Source organism: Hibiscus syriacus, unplaced genomic scaffold (genome assembly GCF_006381635.1).
Source record: "Hibiscus syriacus cultivar Baekdansim isolate YM2019G1 unplaced genomic scaffold, ASM638163v2 tig00113725_pilon, whole genome shotgun sequence".
In the NCBI taxonomy this organism is placed as follows: Eukaryota; Viridiplantae; Streptophyta; class Magnoliopsida; order Malvales; family Malvaceae; genus Hibiscus; species Hibiscus syriacus.
The window spans coordinates 14,112,922-14,122,205 of record NW_024063471.1 but is presented as its reverse complement, the minus strand read 5'-3'; the positions used below and the strand labels follow the sequence as shown (position 1 = coordinate 14,122,205).

The following is a 9,284-nucleotide window of genomic DNA, read 5'->3' as shown; positions in this document are numbered from 1 at the left end:
AACATTTCCCGATAATGTATAAGAATATCCTTTTGGAAATTGAAAATAAAATGTTCAAAACATAAGAAGAATAATAGCGAGATCAGCAGCTTTAACTAATACATAGTGAGATGAATGATTCTTCTCTTAAAAAATGAACAAATATTGAACTTATTAAGGCGAACTTATAACACGCTACTAGTCTCATTCATCCACTAAAATCATCGTTAGATCAAAAAGAAGTAAACAAATCTCAGGCTTATAACGTATATTTAAAAGACAACCCAACGTCTTTCATAGAAGGTGACTAGTTCTTTTCACTTTGATAAACTACCCGAATCAGGACTATTCAATCATTAAGAGCTTTTGTTTTAAGATCAACCTCAATAAAATTAGGCAAATTCTTTAAATTCATTAACAATGAACCACCCAACACTGGGGTAAGAATTCATTGAGAATAAAATTTCAATCTCTTTCATCGATAAAAAAGAAGATTTCTGTTAATATGTTAATAGGAGTTAAAGGCCGAGGGACTAAAAGACCACCCGTATAATTTACCCTTTACATATCTTTTGTTTTCTCTCCTCTAATTTACATGGAAGAGTGAAAAAAATAAAAGGATTAAAAATTAAATAAACAAAAAGAAATAGAATGATAAAATATATATTTTTTCCATTGGTTTGCTCGGTAGAAAAGATAGAAAAAAACATAATTTCTTTCTATTTATTGTTTGGTGGATCAGGAAAGAAAATATAATCAATAGGAAAACATATACATAGACACATATATCTGCAACACTTAACTGAGACTACACAACATGGAGAACAAATATAATCAACAGTAAATGATGTTTTTTTTCTATGGTAGAGAAGCAGAGTAGCCTATTTATGGCTAATTATTGAACAGGTAACAAGTTAACGACAGTTACTAAGGAAATTAAGAAACACAGGCACACAGTTTCTGCATAATTACATGTGGTAAATTCTTCAAAACCTAACATGTTAAGATGACACTATAAAGTTTTAAATATGAATCTTCAACATGTCGAATGAAGACGAGTATTTACAGATAAGTTAAAGAAATTACCAACAACTTGAGTAACAATTCTAATAAAAATGGATTATTTACCTGTCTTGAGACATGCAGATTTATGACATGTATGCTTTAATCAGATCTGAATAATTGCACACCAAACCTGTCCTCGGACATGTAATCTTACCGTTGTTTTTCTCGGCCAATTCTTTGAGAGCCTACCACACAATGACATGACAACAAGACTCAACTGGTTGGAAATATTGGGCAATTTACAATCCGAATCACAGGACTTAACATCAACATTCATTTAAGTCACAAATCTTTAATTCAATTATACTTCTACTAGTAATAAATTTAATGAAGAAAATGGACTTACATTGCATACATGCATGACTTATTTTCCATTTTAGAAAGGAAAAGGAACAGTTCTGTTAAGAAAAAGGTATAATACCAAAAATAGCCCCCCCAACATTTATCAAAATGGTGATTTTTGGCCCCTATTCTTCTTTTTTTTTGGGAGCATTTTGGCCCCCCAATGTTTCATTTTGGGACAAAAAGTACCCTCCATGGATGGAAACCATTAGTTAACAAATGCTTAAGACTCCAAAATAAGGACTTTTTTACCCTAAAATGAAACATTGGGGGCCAAAATGCTCTAGAATAAATGAATAGTGACTATTTAGCCAAATGTTTGGGATCTTTTTTCCCTAAAATGAGACATAGTGAGCCAAAATGACCATTATGGTAAACGTTGGGGGCTAGTTTTGATATTATATCAGAAGAAAACTGTATTTGCTCCTCTAAATATTTTAGGCCCTATCATTATGAAACGTAAAGAATAAGCCACTTTCTGCATGTTGAGTCGGCTTTTCCATTAAACTTAAAAGTGTTGGCAAAAGCGGCCTAATTTATTAATGGTAGAAGTCCAATGATAAGATATGATGAAATTAAAAATATGTGAATTGCATGAAAGTTGATGCTATGTTTAGTGATCAAGAAAGTAATTACCCAAAAATATAATTACCATCAGTAAAGAAGAAAAAACATTAGTGAGGTAAAATCTGGACCTTAGTGCTGTAGACATAGCCATTAGGTAAGACTTGTGGAGGGTTCTCAGTATCCATTAGCTCTTTGGTTATGTAGCAAACGAGCTTTGAGTGATGCTGCTTGGAGTATGACAAAGGCATGGCCAACTTCCGGAAGCTCTCCTGCGACAATGGGTCCTCCTTGGTGCAATCACGTTCAAAACAGTATCTAATCATGTCAATCGGAAAACCATATTTGCATAAACACAGAGATGTTGATAACTTATACACAGTAGAACTCGATCGGGAAAAGCATGTATCTGAACAGCCATGAAAAGTAAAATCCCTACAAGTAACCAGCAACAGTCTATTAATGGTCGTTGCAGCAAGGATACGGAGTTTTCAAGGCAGACAAGCCTGCCTGTAGATAAATATTCAGCAAGGGCTCCACAGTTATAACAGCAAGGATACATGATATAATTTCAGGAGTTATAACAGCTGAATAATGATGCAATGAACCTGGACTATTTTTGAGTCAGGTTCATCTAGACGTTTCAGCTATTACAAAAGAAGAGATTTAATCCTAAAATTTTATGGACGATTTTAACCCTATTTCTAGCCTATAAATAGAGGGCTATATTCAGCTTCTCAACTCACTCTCAACATTCACAATTCACTTTCAAAGTGTTTTCTGCAATTATTCTTTTTGTGCTTTCCGATAAGAAGAGCAATACCACCGACAGTCCACTTCGATTTCGGGTGTACGGAATTCGGAGAGACCGTGTTAACCTCGGGGGACGGTCCGCCTACTGCAGCAATTACACACATCGAGGCGAATTCGTTTCTAAGGCAGTTGTTTTTGCCACGACACGGTTTACAAATTTGTTCCTTTTAATTACTGTTTATATTTCCAGTTAGTGCTAACTGTGTAGTTTTGCAGTTCATATATCCAACAATTTAGAAACGAATTCCATATACTGCAATCATGACAACACCTTTGAGCAAACTAATCCCCGATCTTTCCAAGCTCAATGCACTTGATGGAAAGAATTATAGAAGGTGGTCCCAAAGATGGTTCGATTCAGCGGTACAAGGCAAGGTTAGTCGTCAAAGGGTTCACTCAAAGGTTTGGTTTAGACTACTTTGATACATATTCTCCCGTTACAAAAATCTCAACGATTCGTGCATTATTTGCACTAGCCTCTATTCATAAGTTGCAGATACATCAAATGGATGTTAAGACTCCTTTCTTGAATGGAGATCTAGATGAGGAGATTTACATAGAGCAGCCACTAGATTTTGAAGCACCTGGTATGAAAGGCAAAGTCTGTAGACTCAAAAAGTCACTCTATGGACTTAAGCAGGCTCTTAAACAGTGGTATGAGAAATTTCATAAAACTATTCTTAGTTTTGGTTTTGTTGTGAATGGTTCGGATGCTTGTGTGTATTCGAGAGATGTTTGACACTGAATGTGTTATCATAAGTCTTTATGTTGATGACATTGATTTTCAGTTCTAACATTGAGTCCACTAACAAAGTTAAAAATTCTTATCCACTAAGTTTTGAGATGACAGATTTGGGAGAAGTAGATGTAATCTTACGAGTCAAAGTTACCAAAACTAAGAAGGGATTTTCTTTATGTCAAGCACATTATATAGAGAAAGTGCTAAAGAAATTTGACAGTTTTGATGTCGTCCCTGTTCGAACTCCTTATGACCCTAGCATACATCTAGTTAAGAATAAAGGAAGTAGTATTTCCAAAACTGAATATGCTAAGTTAATCGGAAGCTTAATGTTCTTAATGAACTATACTCGGCCTGATTGCTTATGTTGTGAGTAGACTGAGTAGATATACTCATAATCCAGTGGTGAGCACTGGATTGCTCTTAAACGCTTACTGAAGTATCTTAAAGGTACTTTGGATTGGAAACTTAGTTTGTTGGCTTTCCTGCGGTACTGGAAGGATATTGTGCCAACTGGGTTTCTGATAATGATGAGATAAGCTCTACGAGCGGGTATGTTTTTACTTTGGTGGAGCAGCAATCTCGTGGAAATCATCAAAGCAGACTTGTATTGCTCGTTCTACTATGGAGTCAGAGTTTTAGCTTGACCTAGCTGGGCAAGAAGCCGAGTGGCTCAGAAGCTTGTTAGTAGATATTCCGTTGGGGAAGACCGACCTCCGGTTCATTATTGTGTGATTCCAAGCTGCGATATGTGGACTAAGAACCAGCTTACAATGGTAAGAAAAGACCATTCGCATAAGACATGAATCTGTTAGACACTTAATAAAATGGAGTGCTCTCCTTAGAGTATTGAAGTCGGAAAGGAACCTAGCAGATCCACTTACCAAAGGGTTAAGTCGAAAGCTGGTCCTAGATTCGTCAAGGGGATGGGTCTAAAGCCCATTGGTTGAGGAATTCATGGTGGATACTCAACTTAGTTATTTAAGTTCCATGTGGTCAAACGAAACCATGGAAAGACTCATAGTGCACATTCCTACTGCCTATACCTATGACGAATAATGTGCATGCCTAGGATGAGCTTAAGTGCTCTTAATAAATTCATAGCTCAGGCTTTGGGTGGTCTTAGTGAGAAAGACTTGATGAATTTACCGATTTTGGCTGAATATCTATTCCTCATAAGATCATAACCGAGAGTGAGTGGGTAGGAAATGATGAACTTACCGACAGAAAGGTTGAGTTTGTTAAACTCTTAATAAATTCAAATCCAAGTATTTGGATGGTTCTAGTGAGAAAGACTTATTGAATTTACCGATAATGAGGTTGAATATTATTCTTAATGACTTCTTGAGTTTGGTGGTTCATTTATAATGAACTTGAAGAAAGTCACCATACCCTTTGTGAGGTTGAGATATTATAAAAGCTCCTAACTATTTCATATCCCTTTTAAAGGTGGTTTATGTTGAGATAAACTTGATGAAATAACTTATGTAAGTGAGAAGGGTTAGCCGCCTTCTATGAAAAATGTTGGGCTATTTTTCTAGCACACTTACTAGAATCCTGAGGTAAGATGGCCAAAAATGTTAGCCCCAATCTTAGAAAGTTCCAAACTAGTTACACTTATCTAAGAGAAGGATTGCTCATCATCACTATGTACTAGTTCCAGATACGTTCACTAGTGCTTAAGCAACTAATCGCTATTGCTCTTCTGGAAAGTTTGCTTTCGAGTTTCAGAAGAATTCTTTCGCATTAGTGGGGAAATGTTGGTAATGCTCAATCCCACATAGTATTGGAAACACTATTGGCAATGGGTATTTATAGTATGGAATTCTCACTTCTTTGTTGAGTGAAAGAGAACAAGGGGGACTCTCGCGCACCGCCGCCGCCGTCCGTCCGTCTCGTCTCAGCTTGGCACGGCTCGGCTCGTGGTCGTGGTCGTGGTAATACGTGTCTTCGACACTACCGCGCGGATACTATCTTTTTAGAGAAAATTCTTGAGGAATTTCTCTTTGAAAGAAACAAATGGAAAAATGTGAAAGATTTCAACTGATATTTATAGTTGTTGAGGACTGTTTAATTTCAAATGATAACAGCTGGTTTATGAGAGTTATCAGAAATTAAACAGCTTTTTCCTAAATTAAATCAAAAACGTTAAGATGTATCTGGACTGATTTCCAGCTTTGTACAGAGGAGACAAGCTGTTAATATCAGGAGTTACAGGAGTTATTTGATTTAATTCCAGGGGTTACATGATATAATTTCAGGAGTTATAACAGCTGAATAATGATGTAATGAACCTGGACTATTTTTGAGTCAGGTTCATCTAGACGTTTCAGCTATTACAAAAGAAGAGATTTAATCCTAAAATTTTATGGACGATTTTAACCCTATTTCTAGCCTATAAATAGAGGGCTATATTCAGCTTCTCAACTCACTCTCAACATTCACAATTCACTTTCAAAGTGTTTTCTGCAATTATTCTTTCTGTGCTTTCCGATAAGAAGAGCAATACCACCGGCAGTCCACTCCGATTTCGGGTGTACAGAATTTGGAGCGCCCGTGTTAACCTATGGGGACGGTCCGCCTACTGCAGCGATTACACACATCGGGGCGAATTCGTTTCTAAGGCAGTAGTTTTTGCCACGACACGGTTTACGAATTTGTTCCTTTTAATTACTGTTTATATTTCCAGTCAGTGCTAACTGTGTAGTTTTGCAGTTCATATATCCAACAGAACTCAAATTTGCTCTGTCATAAAAATAAACAAAAATGATTGAAGCTGAGAATTGTCTACTTAAAACCCGAAATCACAACTCTAACTGACGTTGAAATGCCGACAAATTTGTTACAGAAAGAACTATAAAACATATATGTTTAATGAATGCAGCTGAGAGAGAAATTTAGTATCGATGGTGATAATCCAAAATGAAAGCTCGGTTATACTTAACTCTTAGAGAAGGGTAGAGGTTAAATCATCATGAGAACTAAGGAGACAGACACGATTAATGATTGCATACCTTGGATTTCTTCAACCTTGATTTGTTATCAGCACACTAGGCAAGGGCAGAACCCGCCTCTTGATTTCTGAGGCCATCAATAACCTTCTTAGCTTCTTGGAAAACATCAATATCGAGAAGTTCCTAGAACATAAACATACATTTAATTCAAGGTATATGAAATGAAATCTTGGTTTTAAAATGCGTTATACGCATCGAGGCGCAAAGGGTACCTGGAGCCTAGGCGCAAGGCGAAGGTGCGCGCCTTTCGTAGACAGGACGCACATTTATACTAAAAAATTTATAAATCAGTTCTAGAGTATATTCATACCCACTACACACTGGTTCACTTCACTCTTAAAGAACTTAAGCTCATGTTCTTTCACCATTGCTTGTCCCTTCCTCAAGATCATACTACATACGTGATATGTTTTTGGTGAAAGAGGCTGTTGCAGTTTGTTAGGAGAGTTGTTCTGGTTGTTGCAAGCTAGCCTAAGTTGTTAGTTTGTTTGAAACGGTTAAGCCAGTCCATGATGGATCAAACTCCTTCTGTTGATCTGCTAGACTATGTTGGACGCTACATAAAAGCTTAATTGGTTAAGGGCCAAAATCATCTAATGGCCTACATTTCTCTACTTTATATGCTAGTTTTGCTAAACCTAATTGTGTTTGCAGCCACCTTTCATTTAACTCTTCTACAACCGTTTATTTAACTCTTCCACATCCAACTGGATTCATGCATTTTTTACTTGAAGAATGTGCTGCTAACTCTACCATTAATTGCCTTGGTAACAGCAGTAGATGAGATTCATTGTATCATCGCAAAGGTCATTTAATATAAAACGACTCTACCATTAATTACCTTGGTAACAGCTATAGATGATATTCATTGTATCATCTTAAAAGTCTTTTATATACCATTACCTTCCTCTTCTTTAGCCTCTGGAATCTTTGAGCTTCTATTTTCATTTCTTCTCTAGTTAACATCTAAAATCCACAATAGAGGCAAGCAGTGGAAGATCCAAACGATGGAAGAGCAAGTAAACTTTATCTCCTATTCTTAAGGTGGCAGAAGCGCACGCCTGACACCTATCAGAAAAGCCCCCGAAGCGCGCGCCTATGGGCGCCTCCCGTATCTTGCCTCGCCCCAACCCAGGTGGGCGCAAAGTCCATCGCCTGGCTGCACCTTGCGCTAGGGCGCGCCTTTTAAAACCAAGAATGAAATAAGCATGTAAATTACCTGAATATTACTGCTTTCTGCCAGCTTCGTTGCAGTATCATAATATGACATACGCGACAAGTAATCCACAAGGATCCGCTTCAGCCGCACATTGCTCCATTCAGAAAAGTTTTCAGCATCCACAGATTCTAAGTGATCAAGACGAGCCCGACACCTCTGTGCTTGCAAGTTCTCCGTTCGACTCCCCTCTTCCAACTGAATGATCAAAAAGATTCAAGTACCACCAATTGATAACTTAAAAGGGGCTACAAATCACTTTGGATGATAAATCATTCACTTAAAATCTCTTAAATATTGAAACATGGAACAAATATCCACACACACAGATAACGTCAAACAATGAAAATTTTGACTTAAAAAATAAAATTAGCACAAACGCAAATCGAGTGATCTCTATCCCAACTTAATTCATACAAATTTAGCATTTATGCAGTTAGAATTGATTTATCTCCCAAATTCAATATAATAATATTCAAAGCTCCTATTTTTCTGATAATTTCAACTTTCCATAAAAAATGATGAGTTCTATTTTTATCATTGGTTTTATTCCACATATTATTCTCTTAAATAATATCAAAAGAAGTTAATTCTATTTTTCAACTTCAATAGAAGTTAATTCTTTTAAATAATATCAATTATTCTCTTTCTTGCTATACAAATACAACTATTCTAACTCGTATCGAAAACAAAGCCATTATACCAAAATCGTCTGTCTTTACTACCTCCAAATTTTGAAAGACTATATTTTTTCCACAATTTCAAGATAAATCACATTCGATTAACTCAAAAATAAGTAAAGAGAATTAAAGAGAATATAAAAAGTTGTCTTCTCTTACCATGCGTTTGATGCCTTGCAAACGGGAAACAAGGGAAGTGAGACTCAAAATGGCGTCATCTTTGGAGATTTCGTAGGATTCAGCCACGTCAGTGACGCTTTTGATGACGGAAGAGACTTCTTTATCGAGGGAACACGCAAGAATTGATGTTCCAATTTCAAGGATTCCGTCAGATGGCTGAGATTCGAGGACGGCGCCGTGTGAGACGCGACGGTGATAGAGGCTGTAGTGGTGGCTGTGATATTGGGGGTTGTTGCGGCGATCGAACTGCTTCCGTTTGGAAGTGGATCGATTTCCATTTGGAAAATAAAGAAAGATTTATTGGTTGAGTTCAATAGAAGAATGGAGAAGAAGAGAAACGAATGAAATATTATGAGAAGAAAAGAAAGGAATGAATTATTTAGTAGTCCCGTTAACGCAACCTAACGAAACGCCACCGTTTCAGTTGTGGAAATGGCAGTGGATTTGGTTTGTGCTTTGGGCTGAACGTATTTATGTGATAGATCCTTTCTTCGAAAGTTAAAAGCCCAAATTTAATAGAGCCACTTTTCTTAAAAAGGCTTATATAATAAATAAGAATCTAAAGTATATAATATTTTTATTTAAGTATCTAAAGTATTTTTTTTTGTTAAAATAAATATCTAAAGTTAATTTTTTATCAAAATAATTGTCTAAAGTATTTTTTTTTGGTCAAAATTAGTACTTGAAGTATT

At 36.3% G+C, this 9,284-nt stretch overlaps 1 pseudogene; it reads right to left on the bottom strand.

Moving 5' to 3' along the window:
* Positions 1 to 977: 977 nt before the first annotated feature.
* LOC120187690 lies at positions 978 to 8,924 on the bottom strand (annotated as a pseudogene).
* Between the last annotated feature and the right edge of the window lie 360 nt (positions 8,925 to 9,284).